Here is a 22,536-nt window from a genome sequence, read left to right on the forward strand (position 1 = left end):
GCTGAGGTGGGGAAAGGTCACTGGCATGGCAAAGCAGAGAGGGAGCCAAGTGATGTTATCTCTGACAGCCATTCCTGCCCCTCTTCTCTATGGACTCTGGCCAGTGAGGACAACAGGGAGAGCTGTGATATGGGATCAGGAAGCCAATCCACCTGACCCTTTTTCTGCCTTGAACATGGGTTAGCTGAGGTCTAGGTGGCAAATTGTTTTTGATGCAGGCACTGGGATAGCTGTGAATGAGGAGGATTCTGGATTTCCTTGCATGTGCCAAAGCAAATAACAGAATCATTGCTCATCCAGACTTCTCAGGTTTTTTTTTCTGCCCCTTTATTCTGTATTTTGTAGGTTCCCCAAGTGGCCAAGCTTTTTCAGGTATCTAGGTTGATGGGGTGGCATCACAGTCTGGCTGCAAATGCCTCCTGTCACCAGGGTTTGCCCTCTTTAATTTAGTCCCTATGGAAATGAGCCTGTGTGAGCACGCTCTCAGAGGATGTGTCCACCTACCTAAAAGTTCTTTGCCAGCATCAGTCATAACTGACAGAAGTGTATTTGTCTCAAAGTGTCCTACAAGTCTTATGAAAGTGTCTTGTGGAGGAGAGGGGTGCATTCACAGTGGAGAGGCTTGTGCTACATTGGCATCAGAGGGTCACAAAGGTAAAGAGACACTGGAAACACTGTTCATGAGTTTTATTTCTAGTATTTCTAGAGTATAATCATTGCCATTTAAGCAAGAGGGGAAATTTCCTAATGACTTGCCTACTTTTTTCTGCATCTATTTATAATATTGTTTATAGTAGTTATTTTTGTTTTGGTGTTGCAGAGTGGCAAAGAATGGCAAAGCACATATTTTCAGTGCTGTTCAAAAACAAACACTAAAAGCAAAGCATTTACAGGCTAAAGTAATACAGGCCTTGCACAGCTCCCTGCAAAGGTGAGCTTGGTTTAATGGAGCACTCAAGCAGTGCTGGCTGTGTTTTATCTAAATATCTCTAGGAGTTCTGCAAAGGAGCCCACAGACTAAGGTATGTATATCACTGGGATCTGCTTGAACTCAGAAGCTTGTGGATAGCCCCCTCTTGCATCTGTCATCTGACCATTCACAACTTTTATGTTTTCTTTAGCATATAAGTTGATCTCCTGCATTGTGGGTTAGTATCTCTTCGACCTTTCAGGTCATCAAAACCCCTACGAGCACCTTTGGATTATGTAGATGAGCCAGGGAGCACATGAGGCTCCTGATGGCTGGTGCTACAGAGCAGTCATGAATTAAATAGGAGATTAATGGGGTTCCCATAATCTGTACCAACATGCAAGAATGTAAAACTTGCTTTCTCTGAGTGCTTTGTGCATTATGATCTGTTATTAATTTTTCCATCTGCCTGAGCTACCCTCATGGGACCTCCAGCTCCCTGGCCCCCCTCCCTGCTGTACTGCTCTCTAGCCAAGCACTGATTGTCAGGCTGTGCCACATGGGATCATGTCCACCATGAAATTGCAAGTGTTTGGGCCAGCACCAGGGCAGGAAGGTGAGGACAGAGGAGGAGAGCAGGACAGAAGGTTGTGTTTCGCTCCTGGCACCGGTGCAGATGTGCTGTGCCTCCAATTACACATTTTCTCCCTTGTCTTGCTGGGAGATGCTCAGCAGGGTCTCTGGGAAGGAAGATGTGGCTCTGGGGATGTCTGATCCAGCTGGGGCCCAGGATCCATGGGGAAAATGGGAGCAATGGGGAAATGAACTCCAACTCCAGCAGTGCTCACAGCAGCTCAAAAGCAGCAGATTTTCCTTTTCACATGGCTGCAGATATGTGTGCCTTTCCTTTCATTAATTGTAAAAACAGAGAAACAAACAAACATTGGGGATTTTACTGATCCTCAGTTCAACAACTTACCATTTTCCAGTGGAAGCATATATAATTCCCAGAATTTGTAACCAGCTGTACTGCTGTCTGCTATTTTCAATTTCCTTCCAATGATGTGGAGGTGCACCCTGCAGATGTGCTTTCATCTACTCCTTAAAGTAGGTGAGTATATCTCACTGTAAATTAGCCAGACTTTTTGCAATTTGTCTTTTGGAAATGATCTGTAGTCTTTTTATATGTGGCCCTTAGCTGCAAAACCCTCTTAAATCTCTGCCAAATAAGTAATAATGAAGAGAATACATTTTTATGCAGCATGGACCTTCTGACTGCAGCACACAGTTATCTCTTACCCTCCAATATTCCTGCAGTACATTGAGCTGTCAATCATCAAATGACCTGAAGAGAAAAAGGGAGACAAAGAAGCTGAGGAAAATTCTGGTACTTGAGTGAAAGTACATTTTGCCAAGAGATATCTAATTAAGATTGCTGCAAAATGTGCTTAATGGCGAACTAAATTAGCAGTATATGCTTAATTTGGATCTGCTAAAACTGATGTCTTCCAAAGATGCAGCCCTTCATGGAAAAATTCACATGCAGCAGAATGTCCCTTTTTTAGCTGTCTGTACAGGTGCACACCCTTATCCATCTCACAACCTTGGTGTCCCCTTGGACATTATGGGTGCTGTGATGCCTGCGGAGAACAGCCAGAGCACACGTGCTGTGCACATCTCCAGGGAGTCTGGGCACCTGTGTTGCCTTCATCCAAAGATGTTGTAGGTGGGAGAGGCTCCAAAGGGGATGTGTAGAAGTCAGCAGCAATGAGAGCATTCATTGGTGTTGACCAGCTGGTGGCTGCTGAGGACTGCAGCTGTCAAAGTCAGCTGAGGGCTGCTACGTGTGGGTGGGTATTGGCAAAAGCATGAGGCAGACAGATGCTGACAGAGATGATGAGAGCAAGCATGGATGTGCCTGTTCCTGATAGAACACAGATTTTTAGAGGTTTTGCAACTGGGCTGCATCTTCAAGCACCAGACTCAAGACAGTCTTATCTCCAAGTTGTCCAAGAAGGACTTTTGCAGGACTGATTTTGGCCAGTGAGTGAGGCAAGTGAGGGGTGTTGAAACCAGATCAGGCTGTTTGTTTTGGCTCTAGTTAAGGTGTCTTACTGTTAGTATGAAGGATCACCCCACACCTTTCATATCCTATTGGGAATTTCACTGGAGAAGCTGTGTTTCTGTGAAGATAAGCTGACCACAAAGCACTTCAGAACCTGTCTTGTGATGGATCCTCATTTTCTGAGTATCCTCAGGAGTCAAAGAAACTCTTCATGCCCCACACAAGTCCTGTGTTGGAATTGCCCTCTCTCATCTAAACCAACCTGATGCTCTCTTGACAGGCTCCAGAAATAACTTGCAGTCCACATCTGGTCAGTGAAAAGGAAGATCAGTAGTTTCAGTCTCCAGGTCTCAGCATCAGTGGGGCTTATTTTGCTCTTCTCAAAGTGTCATATAAAATGTTTCTCACTCACATGCAATATTTAATACATAACTCACTGCTTGTACATATGCCAGTAACCCTTTAGGTTCCAAAAATTGAAATACATATTGTTTTTCTGACAATATGTGCTGTTGTCAGTACCCTATTTTAGTATTGTAGGATTCTTCTGAAGTCTCAGGTTTGTGGAAAATCTGATTTCTGTGCTTAAGAAATCACTGAAGCAAGTGATCTGAAAGTGCACACATTATTTCATGGGCATGAAAACAGGGAAGGAAAATATTAGCTCACACTTTGAGCCTTGTAGAGCAGTCCGCCTGTGGTTTCCTTCTCTTTGTTCACCAACCTGACTCATCTGTAAGTACAAAGTTAATTACTGTCTTTATATGGACAAGCCTCAGATCAATCTCTCTGTTTCAGACCCATCTGCTTGTGTCCAAATGAAATTTCAGCCTGTCTGTCTGGCATTTCCTCTCGATGTGTCACCCCCGGCTCCAGTTCAAGAAAGCTAAAACTCAGCTGTTCATCTTTCATCACAACTCTTAGCTGTTATCAACAATCTCTTTTAGAGCAGCTCTGCTGTTTGGTAGGTTGCCCATGTCTTGTATTTTTCCAACTATTTTCAGTTTTCTGCTTGGTCTTTCCATCTTCACATTTAGAAGATACTTCTTAAGCATTCAGAAGAGTGATATTTAATCTTTTGTTGAATCTCCCAATAAAACTCTCTTTTGTTAGGAGACCAAAAAACCCTCAAAAAACCAAAGGAACAACAAAAAAAAGTCAAGAACCTAATGAATAACTAAAATGATTTGTGCTTGCTTTCCTAAGCTGAGGCTCAAATTATTCAGATTATTTTTCTAAAATTTGCTAGTATTGTTATTTAAGCAAGAACCTGGCACTTGTAAAAGCAGTGTGATTTGGAAAGGAGAACAATTCTATGATTTTCACTATAAATTCAACAACTGTTTAGAGAGAAAGAGATTTAATTCTTTCTTCAAAAGCCTCCCATGGCAAGAATCTGATGGCAACAAAAGCACAACATCGGAGTGGAGAAAACACCAGTCCCCTATCTGAAATCAGTCCTTCAGATCCCTGCATTTAGCTGTGATTAGACATCCTTCTCTGGCCAGGCAAAGGAGCTCTGCAGTTGTATTAGATCTGTGTCGCGTGCCTCTGAATTTGTGTTTTTTCCTTGTATGGGGCTTTGTGGCTACAGCTACAATTTGCAAAGATCAGTGTTTTCTAATTCACTAATTTGCTTGTTGCGGTTTCCATGGTGCTCTCATTTGGCAGGCAGGGAGCACTCTTAACAAGTGCACTGAAGTCAAGCTGGAATTAATTTCTGCTTCTCTCTGTTTCCTTTCCTTGCCCTTCCAGTGGAGAGGTGTGGAAAGGGCCACCAGAATTATTTATTCCAGTTTGGTGGGAAGTAACTGAAGCTGGAGCAGGGGCACTCCTGCCCTCAGCAACACATCCTGTCCTTCATCTTGCAGCAAGCATGTCCTGGGGCAAGAAGGAGGGTAAACCTTCCCACACAGACCTAACCCTGATGGAGGAACTCTGCTGATGGAGAGGGAAGGCACAGCAGAGGTGGCAAGAAACACCTCAGTGAGGCATGGCAGGAAGGTGTGATGCTGGCCTGGAAGAGCATGAGGTGCCCCTGTGAGCACAGAACTCAGGGCAGGAGGCAGACACAAGCCCCTGCCACCAGGGTGTGGCTGTGCATCTTCCAGGCCTGAGGTGGTCCCCCAGGTTGTCTAGTTGTCTCTCTTCGTGGAAAGACAACTAGACAACCTGGTCAAGAAATCTGCTTCATTCCCACTCTTGAGGTCAGGGTATTCACCCCTTGCAAAGGTTATTTTACTGAAATGTAAACTGGTAAGTAGACTGCAACAGATCTAAATCCCTGTGCTTTCAGTCTGACCAATATGAGTATTTCTCCTTACTACTTGCTCTGTTTCCTCATCAACCTTTTTTTCCTTTTACCTAAACCTGCAAATACATTTTTTTTTTCAATCAAACTTATAAATTCACTCCTGTGGTACACTACCACAGTGTCCTTGCTCTCCAAACCTCAGATATGGGCAGAATCTGTCTGGAAAGCTGTCCAATGGAAAAGAACAGCAGAGCCAGGGCAGTGATCATTCCCTTGCACTCAGCACTGGTGAGGACTGGCTTTGAATCCTGTATCCAGTTCTGGAGCCTCACTACAAGAAAGATGCTGAAGTGCTGGAGCATGTCCAGAGAAGGGCAACAGAGATGGGGGCGAATCTGGAGAAAAAGTCTAATAAAGAGAGGCTGAGAGAGCTGGGGTTTAGCCTGGAGAAAAGGAAACTCAGGGCAACCTTATTGCTCTCTGAAAATACTTGAGGCAGTAGCAAGGTGAGGATCTGTCTCCTCTCCCAAGTAACAAGCAACAGCATGACAGGACAGGCAGCTTCAGGAAATGGCTCAAGTTGCTTTAGGTTAAGATTGGATATTAGGATAAATTTCTTCACTGAGAAAGTGCTCAGACATTGGAACAAGCTGCCCTGGGAAGTGGTAGAATTGCTGTCCCTGAAAGTGTTCAGTGAATGTCTGTGGCACTTTGGGACATGGTTTAGTGGTGGACTTGGCAGTGCTGGGTTAATGGTTGGCCTTGATGATCTCAGAGATCTTTTGCAGCCCTAATGATTCTACAACTCTGTGATTCTCAGCTTCATGAGGCTGCTTGCTGTTGTCACCCAGAATTCACAGCTTCTTTGTCGAGTTTGTGTCCAGGTGACTGTGTTCACATCCAAAGCAATTTGTTCTGACTTTAACAGTGAGATTTTTTGATATGGTGTTAGATGCTTTGCAAAATCACTGCATATCATAGTTGCTCTTTTGCCATATTTCATACAATTTTTTAAAATATTCCTTTGTATTGATTCTCTTCAGTATTCTGTTTGCCTGGTGTCTTCCTTTCCTTCCCTCCACTTTTCTGAGACCTGCACTGTGGTTGTTGGGAGTGTGGGATTCTCTGCCCCTCCCTTCTGCCTTCCTCACTTTTTAAAAAAAGTCAAATAATAATGATTACATTATGCTTCAACATATTTACTTGGTTAATAAATATATTAAGACAATTTATTAAATACAGAGAACATGTTGCTAAGTCAACTCCACATCTTGTAGCACAATCCTCAATTATGTAAATAATCGCCCCACAAATAGTCCCTTTGGGTTCAACAGCAGTACATGGACAAGGGAGGATTTCTTATTAAACATTCAAAATTGGGTCCAATGCACAACATAATGAGACTATATTATGGTAATGATGCCTGCCAAGGTAAAAATAGGAGAGGCAGATGGTAGAGGAGAGAAAAATGCTGAATATTTATCCCATTAACAGTGTGAACCAGTTTGAGTCTTAAAATGAGGGCAGGGAGAGGCAGCAGTGTAAATCCTTTCCCTTGGGGGATCAGTTTCAGTTCTCTTGGTCATTAATGGTCATTAATTCCATTAGCAGCTCTATCTCCACTTCTATTATGAATAATACCACATGAATACTTACTGTACAGGTTCCTATTTTCAATTTAGTTCCTATGATCAGATCTATATTCCAGTTCCATGTTTAAAAAAGCAAATGAACAGTGCAGGTAACTGAAGCCTCCCATTAAGAAGTTAGCAGTATAGCCCTTTCTCTTGTAAATTTGATTTTCTTGACAGCAGTCTCCATTCTGCAGCTCCCTTCTTGGACAGAATTCTTTTGGGAGGTAGAGAAGAGTCAGAGAATGGCAACTCTCTTCAGAATTTTTGTTTTAAGATCTCATCGAAAAGGGATTTTTGAAGTTTTTGTGATCCTCAGTTGATTTTCTGGGCTTGTCAGTGTAACTGTGAGCAACATGGTCTGTCATCTAGCCAAGGTAATTAGCTCTCTGTACAGGGAATGAATAGGAAACCTTGAAATCCAAGCTCTGAGCAGAGTGCAGGATCAGTGTGAAAAGGAGCAGTGGGGATATTTTATTTCACTGGACTGTATCACTTCAGACAGCATCAAATAAACTGATGGTGAGAAACACAAGACTGAAAATGGGATAACCTCATGGTATCCAGAGCTCAGATGGAGAAGAGCAAGAATCTTGCCTTGTTTTCTTTCATGTCTTTATGGCCACTCAATTCTTTTTTCTTCTCTCTGTTATCCCTTTTAAAATGAGTCTTCTTCCACCCCTGTGGCTATTGAAGGACTACATTGTCCTTCAAATGGGGAGGATCTAACCTTTTCTTGTTTCTGCCCATCATTCCTGGTCAGTTCTTCCCTTTCAACAAGCCAAGTGGCTGCACTGTGGCAGAAGCTCTGACAGAGCAACTTTCAAGTTTCCTTTTCCAATTGGACTGGCTTGGTTACCTCTACAAGAATTTCCTCAAGGTCCAGCAGGTGTAAGACCTGTTAAAGTCTGAGGATGTTCAAGATGTTCAACACTGTGCAGTGGTTTAAATCCAGCAGTAACAGTGCCTGAGAAGAGCTGGTGTGAAATTTTTACCAGGATTTTGTCTGAGATGAACAATGTTAAATTGAAGGGGAGGACATTAATAGGTGTTAGGAGCATTGCAACAATAATTAGAAGTACTAGAAGCCCTGTGCAAAATAAATTAATTGAACCCATACCAAAGATTGCTTTTTAATCAAACTACTTTAGATTCACTATGTTTAAAAATATATAGCAAAAGGTGTGGATCTGATCATTGTAAAAGTACTATAAATAACTTTAAGTTCTTGGAAGCTGCTCAGTTTCCTTAAATGAAGTATTCCCATCTTATTTCAGGGAAATAAGGGTTCCCATTTATTTTTTTATCTCTTGCTTTGTAAGCTAGATTTTCTTCTCATTTGTGCAGATCAGTTCTACTGCCGTCAGAAAGGCTGCATTTTATTCAGAAGTATATAATAGTTGCATTAAATGCAACTATTTCTTTTACTTGATAGTAAAAGAAAGCTTCTGTCATGCCCTGTTTCCATTAGCTTACACTCTCTTCTCCATGGTGAAATAGATTGATTTCTGCACATGGATTATAAATATCAAATATATTCTGCACTAACTTAAATTTTCAGGGATGTAGTTTTTTTCCAAAAGCATCTTAGGGAAAGCAGGGATGCAATTAGATGTAGAGATTTATTGTGACTCAGTGACTTTAAGTGGTCAAATTTTACAATACCAAATGTCTGTGCAAGGCAAATCACCCCTAAATTAGTCCTTCTCTGATACCTCTCATGCCAAGATTAGTCTTAGAGCAAGTATTCATTTGTTCCCCATCATCTAAAGACTTATGTGCTTTCTCAGTAGAAGAGGCTGGTAATGTTGTGGTCCACAGCAAGGCATGAAGTTTGGCTCCCTGAAAGGATCTGGGAAACTGGAGACTTGGAAACCTTAAGGTGAATTGGTGGTTTGGAATGTTTTTTAATGCCTTGGTCATTTGAGACATCACTTTATCTCTCTTGCTTTTTAAAAATTTCCTTTAGCCTCCCCCTCTTTCTCTTACATAAAAGCAAAGGAAAAGGGTCAACAAAGGGCTATGGCTCAATTTCTCTATGAGGCAGGTTGGATTAAATGGAGAAATGAAAGAGCTTTGTGCCTTGTTTATCCTTTTCATAAACAGCTGAAAATTAAATCACATGTATTCTCGGTTTTCAATAGCCAAAGCTGAAATGATAGATTTCCATCAGGCTTAGTTTGTTTACTGGTGCACAGGCTACAATATTTGGAGGTCATGTTGCAAACAGAGTTTGCCTTGAAACTGATGCATATCTCACACTCCTGTTTCTTTAGACTGAAGAGATGGAAAATCAGCATTTGAATTGAAGAATGTCTTGTATTTCAAGTAACCTTACCCTGCAGAGAGTTTCTTGTCTGTATTTCAACAAGTAGCAGGGCTGATTATTATTACTGAAGGTTGCTGAGACAGTTGAGTGTTTGTGGATGTGCTCCTGCTTGTTAGAATAAAAGAAGAGGACTGTGTCCAGCTCCCATTTATCTAGGCTTGTACTGTGGCTCAGAGTGACAGGGATGTGACTGAGATATTTGGAATAATAAAATAAGAGGGTACCAGCACAAAGTCATTGGAGGTGGGAGAGACTATGTTGGTGAGGGCTCTTATGAACAAATTCAAGCCAATGTTAAGATTTGAGGAGAGATGCAAATATGTACTCAAGGTGCATGTATGACCTGTGGCATGAACATAAAGAAAATTCATGTTGTAATTAAGATCCAAATTCACTGTTTACCTTCTACATGCCAGTGAGCTAAATGCTTATTTGTTATTTGTATGCAAACTTGTGATAGAACACACTGGTGAAAGCCCATATGATCCTGGTCTAATTGATATTAGTCTAGGGTCTCCAAGTCCTGTGAATAAAACAGGTTAAATAGAATTTCTGTTTAATTTTTTTTCTGTTGCTCCATGAAATAGTCTCTAATAGCATTAGGTTAATTTGTGCTATCTCCTATAATGGACAATGAAATGTATTTATGGGTAGAAAAGCAGTCCTCGTTGATTTCCCTTCCCTGAATGCAACATCCACTCTTCCTCCCTTTCAGGAGTGAAGAACAAAGTGATGTACAGCAGCTTCTTGGTGATGTCAGAGTTCATAATAGTTATGTCTGCAGCCTAGTGAGGCAAACTTTTTGTCCCATTTACACAAATGAAGATAAATCCCAGTTACTAAGGAAAGGCATGGTAATGTTTTAATTGTTTTTATTTTATATTCAGAAACACCTCCTTTAATAGAAACATCAGTGTAGGTACTGCAAACTGAGCTAATGTGATAAGGGAGATACAAGACAAGATAAGCATGGTAACTCACAATGATCTTGTTTCCAGTCCTGTTTCAAAGATTTCTGTCACCCTGAACCTGAAAAGAGACCTATCCTTTCAAAGGCTTTGGGTAAAGGTCTGGTCATGATGTCAGAAATGTGGGGGTGTTTCAGGGAACCAACACAATTCAAAGGACAGACATTAAAACACATTTTTATCTATTTGGGACCTGATTCCCCATTCCCATATGTTTAGTAGATCAATATTAGCTCCTCTGCAGTCAATAGAGCTCACTGATGTAAAATTGCTGTGTGCATGTTCTTAATGATTCATAGTTTGAATCCTGGCCAGTTCTATAATTCAACCCTCACAAAGGCAAACAACCTCCTGCCAATCTGCCCTTTCTTCTCTCATCCTGTTATTTGTGAGGCGTCTGTAGCCCATTAGCTGGCTTACTATGGTATTAATAAGTGATATAATTATTCATAGCCAGATCTGCTGATAAGAAATCGAATGCTCTGGTAAACAACTGACTCCTTTTTTTCCGTGACATCAACAACAAAGTCAAACAGGGTACTGGAAAAAGGATAATTCCCAGGACCGTGCTAAAAGATTGCATAGTTATGTAGAAAAAGAGGAAAGCTGCTTTCAAAGCACTGATCAGGAATTTTCTGTGTCATTTCCAGCAGACACCTGCCACCATGTCTTCTTCTCCCACCAGTGACACAGGAACTCATATGGCTGATCACTCCATGCCAGGTCTAGCCACCAAGGGAACCTGTCTGGTCCCACCACCTTTTCCTCCATAAAACAAGTGCCTCAGGGTATAGGAGAGCACAAGTTGGATTATTGGATTAGTTTGTGGTACTTCCCTCCAGTCCTACAAGTGCTTGCTGAGCCTCCCTGGCTGGGAGAGTGCTTTAGTGGGAAGCCCTTTGCATAATACAGGACTGGCTGGGCAGGTGTCTGTCAGCAGCCAGGGCTGCTTCTCACTGCTGCTGAATCATGGGCCAGTCATGTTGGCATGGGCACAATCCCCACAGTTGGAATATGTATGGTTTGCAATATGTGTGTGTTTTATATTAAATGTGCTTTACATTACTGTGATTTCTCTGGCTTTGTTAGGGTTGCTCTGACACCCTGTGTGACATCAAACCCTTCCCCTGCTCCCCTTCCTCTCCTAGTCACTACTTGACTATTCAGTGGTTTTGAGGCTGAGATTAACTGTGGTCAGAGAACTGAAAACTCTGGTTAATGCTGTAAACACTTGTGCAGCTTTTCTTGACAAGGTGCCATTTTTAGTGTTTAAAGTAATTTAAACTTCTTGTTATTTTTTGTTCTTTGAATACTCTGAATAGGAGTAAGGATACTTACAGGGAAACACATCTCAGTGATCGAATACCATTTTATGTTTCAGGTTAATAACAATGATTTTCAATGATAGTTCAGAGGTTAAGTTCTGACATGACCCCTATACTGTCTGTCACATTTCCTGTGTTACTCCTGGTCTTGCAGTGTTACTACTTTTTTGAGCCTAGAAGCTTCTGTGCAGAATGAAGATAGTTTTCTAAGTCTTCTCTTTGTCAAACTCTATCATTCTTCTGGCATCTTGTCCAATCAGTCAGTTACCCTTGCAGCTCAAAACATTTCAGAAAAATCTGAATTTTTCTAATCTTTGAGGTCTTGGTGCTTTTTATGTCTTCTTTGGCTGAAAGAACTTGTCACTGGCCTTGGTCTTGCTCTCTGAAAGCCATAACATCAAGTGAAAAAACTCACTCTGAAACCATGTTTTTGATGAGTTTCTGAGTAACTGTCTTGCTGAAAGTAATTTTTGATGTGTCTGACATCATTTTTTATGCCTTTTTCAGCACTAGGTTTTTCAGCACCTAAATTGCAACTAGTTCTGTAGCTAGTATTCAACTTCTCTGTGTTGCCTGCACAGCTAACACAATCTCCCTTACAGCAGGTCACATATTAATTTTTAAAATGTGTACTAGGATTTTTTATTGAATCCCTAGGGCTTCCTGCTGAAACTTCTTTTGTGCTGTGTGGGAAACCTGTAGAACTTGCATTCTTTTCAGTGAGTTCCAGGATGTGACTGTCCTGATCTGAAGGTCTGTGGTATCTCTAAAGGTCTGTCTGGGAGAGATCTTGTGTCTGGGGACTGTCAGAACGCAGGGTATTTGAATGGGTCTGTTTACAGGTGATTCACTACTTGTATATCTCTTGTTGTGGCTTTCCAAAAAGATTAGAGCTGTATTTGCCTCGTGCTGAACTGGAACTTCAGCATCAACATTAGCAGTTCTGCAAGAGCCTTTCAAGACTCTCAAGTGATCAAGTGAAGCAGGATTAGGACCTGTTTGGTCTGAGCCATGAGCCTTTGACAGTTATAACTTTTGCCTACACAAAACCTCAATGGCACCTCTGGGACTTGACTCAATGGGGATGAAGGCCATCATATTGAAAGTAAGGATGGAGCACAAGTATTTCATTTATTCCTCTGAGATTCCACTCTTCTTCAGGATAATAGAGACCATTGTCAGTGTTATTTTACTCCCAGTTGTTTCAAGGGTGGTCAAAGCTCAAGTACTATAGGCACTGCTCAAAGAAAGATGTAACCTGCTCTGTTGGCTTTCCTGTGGAATTGATTTAACAAAAGATGTCTCTAAAGTGGGAGGGTGAGTGGGAGGGCCAACACAAGATGACTTTCCTGGGCACATATATCCTGGCATTTCTGAGAAGAGTTTCAGCAGTCAATTCTGAGCATGGAAAACAAGGTAGAACAAAAGGGCAGGTGGCATGCCCAGTGAAATGCTAAGGATAGCAAACAATACATGAGCTGTCTGGATTTAGGTTTCAGTGTTGTGGCAATTTGGGCATGAAAACTTATCAGCTCTTACAATAACATCTGATTATGTTTTTTCTAGAAGGGTGCTTATGTTCTGGAAAAGCCATTATGAAGTTATTGTTTTATTTTAATTCAATTTAAAACCATCCACCCTTTTATAACATCAGCCTCTGCATCTTGCTGCAGAGTGATAGTCATTTGGGAAAAAAAAGGAGGCCTGATAATTAACTTAGTTTTGTGTGTATATCTACAGAGCCACTACAGCAGCAAGAGATTAGAGAGGACTGTTCCTTCTCTTTGTTTGCCTTCCAGCTGCCAAACATGCCATCTCTTCTGTTCTCCAAAGGAAGAAGCAGAGGTGGTAAGTCATGCTGTGCTCAGCTCATGCACTGTGCTCTGCATATGTATTCCATTCAGTGTGAAATACTGGAAGTAAAAAAAAGAATTTTCCTTAAAAACAGGCAAAGTTTGTACAAATATTTATTAGTTGTAAGCAGTGCCTGAAGTCACATAATGCCATAAGAGACCCCACCTGACAAATACAAAGTTCATAGGAAGAACTTTGAAACAAATGTTCAAGTCAGATTATTCAATAAAATACCCCAAACAAACAAACCATCAGAAATAACATTTAAAAAATTGTGGTGGTACTTGTACCACAGGGATCTTTACTGTGGGGTCAAATCTGGACTGCAGTTTTTCCTCCCAAGGGAAGGTGTGTGGCTGTTCTTGGACCCACTACACCCAGAGCAAGCAGGAGGTTTGCTGAGTGGGAATGGGTTGCAGTGCTGAGACCTGAATCACTTTGCTGTGAGTTGCTGTGGGTGCTTGTCCTTGCAGGATGCAGGGGGGGCGAGCTGGCTGGTAGTCTGGGACTGCTTATCAGAGGAGTAAAGGCAAGAGGATGCTGGAAAAAAATACAAGTGTTTGATCCTCAGGTACCAGCACACCTGCACTTGGTAGCAGGTGGCCTCATGCTGCACATACAGTTATCTGACTCTTCCCTTAGAATGCTAGAAAGATAAAGTATGTCCACAGCCCACTTCTTGGGTTGGATGACAGGCTGAAACTTATCCTGAGACATCTCATTTGTATGCTCCAGACATGTCTGTCTATTGAATTATTTATTCCTTTGGCTTTTCCACTTTAATTTCATTTTTCAGAAGCTCAATTTTCTCTAGCTATCATTCTGTATCATTAGTCATGCCCCATATACTGAGCAGTAATAGTGCATGCAAAAAGAATTGTACCAGCTAACACATCCGAAGAAAACATGGTTTTGGAAAGTGGAATCTGCCATGTTGCAGCAGAGCTAGTTTCAAGTTCTCAATTTTAATGAAACTGCCACCTGAACTTTTTTTCCCCCTAGATTTATTTGCAGTTCTTTGAGATTTATTTCCAATTAATGAAAATGTGATTCATGTGATTACAGCAGCCTTAGAAGACATCACAGATCATTGCAGAACAATTCCTGTCTGCAGCCAGCAGGACTGTAATTAGTATAATGTCCACTAAATGACAGCTCAGTGTGTGAACCTCAGTCACAGCTGCTTTGGGTGCTATCAGTCTTTCAAGACTTAGTATGAGCCAAGTCATGCATAAATGGTGTTTATCTTTGCATTGCAAATATGTCTGAGAGCTTATTATGAATGTCTCCAATTTCCTCAAGATTGATGCTCTAGATCAACCTGGCTCTGCATGCTTTAGCCTAGGAGCCGAATAGGATATTTATGCAAAAATGATTATAGCACCACATATTGAACTTTGAATAGAAGATGTGTCAAAATTGCTCTTTTATTCAACAGGAATTCAAAAGTCATGACTAGATTCTTCACACATGTAGCAGAGGAATCTCTTGTCAGCTCCAAGAGGTGGGTGGATGTCTTTTTATTAAGCCACCCATCACAACTCAAAGGGGACTCTTTCAGTTCCCTTTTTTTTTTTTAAATGAAGGTGAACTTCATTACTAATTTAGTAATTCAATAGCAATTACTAATAGAGTAATTACTAATTTATCTGGAAACCACCACTCCAGGACCAAAGTCTGCTCCAAGAGGTAACTTCCTAGAGGATCTGACCTTTGATGGTTGCATGCCAGAATTCAAAAAGAGATGGACATTTGGGTTGCAGAGAAGATGAAAACTCCTCTGCCCTAGTTTAAAGAGAATGGAGATAAATTCTAAAAATATGGCTGTCTCTGAAATAAAATCTTAGTCCTGTTTCCTCCTTTCTTCTAGATAGAAACAATTAATAGTCAGCTGATGATATTTATGAATCTATAATTAATTTTTCTTCCTGGAAACTTTTCCCTTTCTCAAGTTTCCTCTGAGACCAAAGAGTTTTTGTGGCAGCTGCTCCAATGGCAAATTTGGATTGTGACAGCAGCATAGTGTGTTTTCCCTGTGTCATACCAGAACTTGGCTGAAAACACCTAGTCTCAACAGGGAGGAACAGCAAACCCTGCAAACTGACACCACATAACCCTGTAGCCACTACATTGTCTTTAAACATCTAAGTAAAGAAACAGTATCCATTGTCATGTTAATTTTTTTTTCTAATGCCATTTTCTTATAGAAATGGCAATTTGTAGTAGCTGAGGTTGGGATTTTTTGAGCTTCCAACTTAGAATATGCCATCAGGAAATTTTTTGCATTTTGTTTGGGTATAGTACACCAAATTTATTTAGTAGAGAATGTATTGAACTCAATGAAGAGGTGAAAGTAGCCCATGTGAAAACTGATTGCAGTTAAATTATTGCATTCTGGTCAAGTCTTATCTCCCAATGACTTCTCTGAATGCAGGCCTTTTATCGCTGAACCTGGCAAAAAAGATTTCAGCTCCAGTTGTTCTTAACATAAGACTTTTCAGAGGAAAGGCCTCATAGGAATCTTGTCAGTATTTTTAGATTGTGGGCAGGATTTATTGTGATGTGTTGGCTCTTCAAGGCAGTCCATTGCCTCAGTTTTTTGGCACCTTCTTCGGAAAGGACATAAAAGCAGGAGATGTTGCAGTCATTTTGTCTGCCCAGTAAAAACCCTCTCTGTGAATCTGCAGGAAATCTGGGAGAGGTGAGTGGTCAGCAGGAGCTTCCCAGGGAGACCTTTCCACACAGGAAAGTTTGCATGAAGAGAAGGCTGGTGGAATTGCTGGGAGCTGTGCCAAAAGCACAGGGTAAATAAAACCACCAAAAGATAAAAAGAGAGATCATGCAACTCAGCAGCTGCAACATTCCAGGATATATACCTGCAGTTTCTCCAGAGTCTAAATGGGAGAGAAAACTTTGCCACAGATGTGCATAATGCAATCACTGCTTGAAGTGCTCTTCTTTGGGAGCCTGAAAGGTGCTGCTGCTTGGCTCCCACTGCTTCATCTGTGTAGTACTGACACAGCTAACACAATAAGGAGGAAAAGCAGAGCCAGACTTTTCCAGCTGAATAATTTAAAACAATAAATAAACTGGGATTATCACTATAAACTTTTCTTCTCCATTCTTTAACTGTTTTTTTCTTTTTACCTTATAACTAATTTTCTACTTTCCATCTTCATCAGCTAAGTTTCTTCACTCAATTTTTATTAATAGCAGTCCAAATCTGTTGCCTATCACCTGCTACTTACTTTTAAATGAAGAATCTGTCCCCATTTTACTCATTTCAATTAATCGTCATGCTTAAATGATCTTCTCCAGTCCTCTCTAACCCCAAGGCAACTCCTATATGCAGTCTTGATAGATGATTAATGACTTTCCATTCCTGGAACCAATGTGAAAGACAAAAGATAAATAAGACAACCAAGAAAAGACTCTCTTTTTTAACCTTTCTTTCACCTCAGTCATTTCAGGAAGGAAGACAAGAAGGGTAATAATGTTTCACTCTTCTTCAAGGAACATCAGCTCTGTTGGTGCCTGGTGTTAATTACCAGAAAAATATTTAAATGAGGGTATACAACTTGAAAAGATTAAGTTCTTTTCTCTTGTCAAGTTGTAGTCGAAGCACAAAATAGATTTCTTCTGTGCCTGTTGACACTGTTAACACCACCTTCCTTTAAGCTCTTATGTTGTTCCTCAAAATCTAGATAAGCTTAAGAACAAGAACAATGCTTTTTCTGTGTGTAACTTCAGAGTTAATCTAATTCAATCTACAGTGATTTATAGAGCACTAATTGCTGCCCAGTGTCTGTTTTGTGGAAACACTTTGGAATTAAGAGGTACAAGAGTCAAAGTGCTTTACAGTCCGAACTCACCTTGTCCCATGCTTAATGGATTTTTTTTTCTTGTCCACTTGTTCTTAGCTCTCAGTAGCAAAGATGAACAGACATCCAAACTTCACACAGAATGCAATTGTTGTTGTGATATTCCATGCAGGAAACAGGGGATTAAATTGATTCAGAAAGTCTTGCTTTCCTTCATCTTCTCTAGGGCAACACTGAGCACTCAAACATATCCTGCCTATTTCAGTGATGATCTGTCATATTTGGCATATTTTCAAGTGCTTGACTGTGATTTGACAATCACCTGTGGCTTTTGCATGCTTGAAGGTCCTTGTGCCATTCCCTCCATGGTGAGAGCTGCCTCCATCCCTCAGTGCCACACAGACTGACCAGGTGAACACCAGCTGGGCCCTCCTTCCTACAATAACCTCAAACCCATGGTTAACTAGATTATTCTCAGCCTGCAGCTGAGTAGAGTCACCATTCCTCAGCAGCTCTGTGCAAAGCTGATGATTCTGGTTTGAGAATAAGGGACTTATGGTGACATAATAGATTCATGACAGCATCACAGATTCTCAGGAAGCAGGAATGGCATATTTACTTAATTAAGAGTCTTTTATGTCCCTGTTTACCATTCCTGCTGGGACTCCCACTATTTAAGAGAACCCTTGAGTACGGCTTTGGTATCACCTACAGTTTTTTGGTTTGACTCAAACCAGTTCATTTAATAGTAGTCTGTATCTGGTGTGCCAAGGGGTGGAACACATAAGCTAGTTAGCAGGTGCCACTAATAAAGCAATGAACCCTAAAAGCAACATCTGCCTCATCCTACTCAGGCTCTCAGATGATAATTACATCACCTGCTACATTGCTCATTAGCACTGTCAGCTCTTCCTTCCTTGGCTCCCAAAATGGTGGGGGAAGGCAAGGCACATACCCCACCTGTGTTTGGATTTCCACTAAGCAGATGTTGACTCTTCATCCTTTCATGGAGAGGCTCAGAGACTACATTACATTAGATGCTGCTCTGCCTGCTTGTCAGGAATTTGTTTGACTGGTTGGTCTGAGACCAAGCAACAGTGATATTACTTAAAAGAAGGTGAAATCTGACTTATAAAAGGGACATTTTTAAAAGCTGGCTATGAAGGTAGTGTTACTCTGAGGGGCCAGAGGGTATCATCCTGATCTTTAAACATGCAAAGACCACTACCTGGTGATGCTTGCCTTCAGAAAGGACTTTTAGGGGCTGACGATGTAGTCTGGAGGTGGAACCTGGAACCCTCGCAAAAGAATGAGAGCAAAAGTGACCATTGCTATTACCTTTACCACCCAATGCTACCCTGATCTGGCAGCAGAGGAGTTCACTCACAGAGCACTGAAGACAAGAGGCTCCTTTGATGCCCCTGGCCTGCTGCAGATTGTTTCATTAATTGCTAGCCTTAAATGTGGCTAGTGAGCTAACTCTATGAGGGGCATAATGGGAGCACTGAAGCAGGAAGACTTCTAAAAGAGAACTCAAAACTCAAGAAATTAAGGTGCTTCCATCTCAATTAGCAGATCTTGTGTAACTGAAGTCTGAGGGGTGAATGCAGTGCAGTCAGATGAAGAACTGTGTGTCTGCTCCAGTATCTAATCTCTCAGCTCATGTGTTATGGTGATTGGGTTTGTGTGCTGGGAGGTGCATTATGCAGAGAAGCAGACTGTATTTTCACAAACTTTACTAATGTCACATGAGCCAACATAAAGGCCACAGGGATTTTTGAGAAACCACCAAGCTATAGCATCATGGCCTGTGAATACAATATGGACAACCCTGGGCAGGTGCTGCCTGACCCCAGAATGGGGAGTGGTGCTTTCTACACAGCTAACATTGACCCTGCACTCCAGCCCTGCTGCAGGGCAGCTGAGACCCAGCCTAAGAAAAAAGCTACATAGATACAGGTGTGCCCAGCCTGCCACCTTTTATTTGATCAAAATGCATGCAAGTGTGCAGGATACAGAAGCTGTGTCCATTAATATTCATGCAGGCTAGCATGTCCCATTGCACTCCTTGGTACTTGGGTGGAGGATCAGCACAGGTTCTTTGTGGTGTCTCTGAGGTCTTTAGAGAGCAGACCCTTGCAAGTGATGTGGAGGATAGGACTGCTCTTGGTGCTGTAGTCTTCAGGAAGAAATGTCTTCCAGTCTGGGTATGTGGGAGCTTTTGCACTCCTAAGGAAAGTGTAAGAAATGCCTTAGCATCCAATGAAGATTTATGTAAAGCAATTAAACATATTTTATGTTCTTTCCATAAAGCACCTGTGAGTTAGTTCCAGGATGTCAGTAAAGCAGATTTGCCTGCCAGTTTTACTAATAATACTGTACTCACAATAACCTCGAGAAGCCACAGGACTGCATGCATCTCTACAGAAAAAACTACAGCAGTTTAAAAGCTGCAGGTATAAGATGAGGGGTAATAATAGCTTACTCACTATTAATTTTGTCTTGACTATTTTTGTGCATTTACCATTTTATTTACATGGTAAAATGCTACAAACCATATAAATACCAATAACACAAATGGAGGTCTGATCACACTCAATTCCACAAGTCAAATAATTCAGCTTCCCAGTACTCATCTAGAGTCTACTTATGTTTAAGTTGTCCACCTTGGAATTTTAAAAAACCCACATGACCCTATGTGGCCTTGCAGCAGGATGAATTTGTAAACCAGGTGGCTGTGCTGGCCATATTCAGCTCTGGCTGAGATACAGGTGTATGATGTTGGATAATATACACAGAAAGCATCACTTGTGACAGGAAGGGAAAAGCCAGGGCAGGGACACCTTTGCAAGACTGCGCTAAAAGACACAAGGCAACAGCTGATTAGGATGTGGAGTGAATGAAAGATAAAGCAAGGAAGGTTTGCAGTCACTCTGCATTTCTTGAGCCCAAATGTGGCAATACAGAGTAATGAAGAATGTGGATGGGCTAAAACCAGAAGTTTTTCTCCCATGTTTAGTATGACTAATGCAACACTTGGGCTTGGAGACACAGACTTGTTCCAAATGCTCAAAATAAGATAGTTTTCCCCCTTCCATCCTTCATCACATGGAAGTGGACCCTCTGCCAGTGGGGATGAGGCTCACAGCAGACCCACACCCCTCTGAAAGAGGCTTTTTCAAGCAGCTCATAAATGTCCATGTGGGAAGGCTGCTGAGCCAGGGCCAAGCCAACACCAGATTTCCCTTTTTTGGGACAACTAGGTCAACAGCAAACATTTAGCAGAGCAGATGCATTGGATAGGCCTGAAAGGTTTCTCCTGGCAGAACAGAGTGAGACTTAGTAGGTGTAAAATGAGGATAGCTTGTGAGAAAGATGCTGCAACCTGCCCAGACAGAGAAGGACCAGGAGCAGAAGAGGTGAGTGACGCCTCTCAGGAAGGCACAAAGAACCACCATTTTTTGCAGGAAGGCCACACTCCAAGGTTTTGGGGACTGCTGCTTTGTTTGGCTGCTGTTTTCCTTGGGATTATCATCATCATCATCATCATTACTATTATTATTATTTTCTTCTCCTAGACACAAGGGCAAGCAGTTGGCAGCCAGAAGCTGAACTGGCATGACCCTTGAAATGAAGAATGGCTGGAAAGACAGTGGCTGAAATGAAGAGTGGCTGGCTCTGTTGGCATGGGGTGGGCAGTCTGGAAAGAGCCCAGAGCTCTACTTTGCAATTGTGCCCATGTTCCTGCAGTGCTGCCCTTGGAAGAGAGCAAGGGGTGGGATCTGCTGCCTGGGCCTGCCAGGGAGAGAGAGTTACATGGAACAGACAACACAAATTGAAGGGTTTGCTTCAGTACCACTGCTGCACTGCTTCTGTTAAACGTTGAATTTTACCCACAGCTATGTCACATTTTTTTCCTGTTTGTGATGCAAAGCTGAAACAACTCTCATGGTCTCTCAGTTTTGTGTTGTCAGCCTCTGACCCTGTCAGCTGGAAAACTGCTGGTAGCATAGTAATTATGCACACATTGATTTACTTCATTCTAATGAAGGTAGATTTAGGTGTGCTTCTCATGGTGTGCATGTGTGACTGATTAACACATTTTAAAGCCTCCTGGCTTCCTCTCCTTCAGGTGTCCCAGGAGAAGTCATCCTTTATTTTCAGTATCTCATTATTGTGAGTCACTGGGTCAAAGCAGTATGATCTACATGATGTTCTGACGATGTTTTCAGGCTGCCAATTTGTACATGGCATGCAGTCCTCTGTCTTTGCCTGATGAACAACGTGCACTTCAGAGCAGTGAGCATCTAGACTCTGCTCGATGTATTGCATTATTTCCATTTCAACTGCTGTAACTCTGGCTTTATATATTATACACATTGTCTAATACAGATAAAACTTCTAGACTTTGCCCATCTAGCTGCCTGTCTCAGTACTTACTGGGCACCATCCACTACTGTAACTTGGTGCTGAGCACAGTAAGATAAGGAAAAATTCAGTCATGATAGATTTTTAAGGGAATGTACTCTTGCAATTGGATTGGTGGTAATGTATGTAAGACATAAATACATATTTATGCATGTGTTGCTTGTAGGTACGTGAATAAAATAAGAAATTAATTTAAGCTCATTTGATTGAAAAAATTACATTAACGTAGACAAGTGCTGTGCAGAGTTTCTTGGGGCACTCAGGAGATGGATGCTGACCTGCAGCAGTCCTACTAAATTTTTCTGGGCCTCTTTTGTACCAACCCTGTCAAGTGTTCATTCTCCAGGCACATAGCAGTTTTCTATATAAAGGATGGCTTTAAAAATAACTCCCATGTACCTCTTAGATCCAGATGCTCTTTTTAGCTATGGAAAACTCAACATTGTGATGACATATATTCCCACTGGGGAAATATTTATTCTCCTTGCGTTGCAAAATGGAGTGTGCAAAATCTGGATGATAATTTGGGACCACATTTATTATGAAATGCCTCAAATATGAAATGAAACACTTGTGTTGGTCTGATCCTATTTGTAGTAGAGCAAAGTACAGGAGTATGCATGGGAATATCATTCACACTCCTCCCTCCTTATATTTTATGTGTTCTATTTAGGAAGCGACCCTTACCCACCAGCCAGCAAAAGAAATTCTATAAAAAGAAAGAGGGCAAAAAATGCATCTCTTTCCTCATTTCTAACAATAATCATGAGCAGTACCGTCAGAGGCACTGTAAAAAGTACAAGATATGTGGTAGTCAGGTGTTATCTGGTGCAGATATAAATAGATCAGACAAATGACATCATAGGTTTTTGGGAGAAGAGTAACACTGACAAGGCTTTTGCAAAATAATGAACTTTAGTCCCTATGGCATTCAAGGGTTCTTTTTCACTT

This window comes from Agelaius phoeniceus, chromosome 1 (assembly GCF_051311805.1).
Source record: "Agelaius phoeniceus isolate bAgePho1 chromosome 1, bAgePho1.hap1, whole genome shotgun sequence".
NCBI lineage: Eukaryota > Metazoa > Chordata > Aves > Passeriformes > Icteridae > Agelaius > Agelaius phoeniceus.